We start from the raw sequence: 863 nt of genomic DNA on the forward strand, positions 1-863 counted from the left end.
CGCGGCTTGGAGAAAAATTACTAGTCTACTGCAACATAAGTGAATACGCGCAGCCGCGCACATTTAAAATATTACCAAGTGTATTACCTTTAATCTACTTGAATACGTAACATAACATTTAATAATCAGTTAACCAGCAGTAAAAAGTAGCATCCTTGCCTGTGCCATTGTAAGAGACTGCCACTCGTCCAGTACCGACTCCGGGAAAATCACGTCTCAACACTTCTTTCCCCGGCGTGCCAACAGCATTTCTTGTAAACAGTTTTTTTTCCCGAACCAGCTGTCCCACTGGTGATGCTAACTGAGCGGGAGTAATCGGTTCTCATGCAGTTTTCTGCACATAATTGTGTGTCATACTGAGATTATACAGCAGCAACGATTAACAGTCAGTTTAATCGGCAACGGCAAGTAATATTACAAGATCCATTTACATTAGTGGAAAGCATCACACTATAATCATTGGCATGTTTTAGCAAACCGCACAAGCTTGTCCTTCTACATAGATTAATATTCTGTACTTGTGAAAACCTTGGTCTATGATGGTGCTTATAGAGTTTAAATGGGTTTACCATGTCTTTGAAAGGTAGCCTACCAGCTGTGTTTCATACCATCAGTAATGTTCTAATCCTCAGTTTCAGGTAAATAATTTGAGCCTTTAATTTGACTGTGGCAATAGGGATGTTAACTTGTTCATGATGTTCTAACAGCGCTCAAAGTATAATATAGTATCAGCGCTGTGCAAACACTGTAGCACACAGGCTAAATTTCTTTACTTTGATACATTTTGGTTACATTTTTGTAAAGCAATTTTATTTTCCTCATACAGCAACAGAAAGAACAGAACAGACTGGTTAAAGCAAAAG

This window comes from Anguilla rostrata, chromosome 15 (genome assembly GCF_018555375.3).
Source record: "Anguilla rostrata isolate EN2019 chromosome 15, ASM1855537v3, whole genome shotgun sequence".
NCBI lineage: Eukaryota > Metazoa > Chordata > Actinopteri > Anguilliformes > Anguillidae > Anguilla > Anguilla rostrata.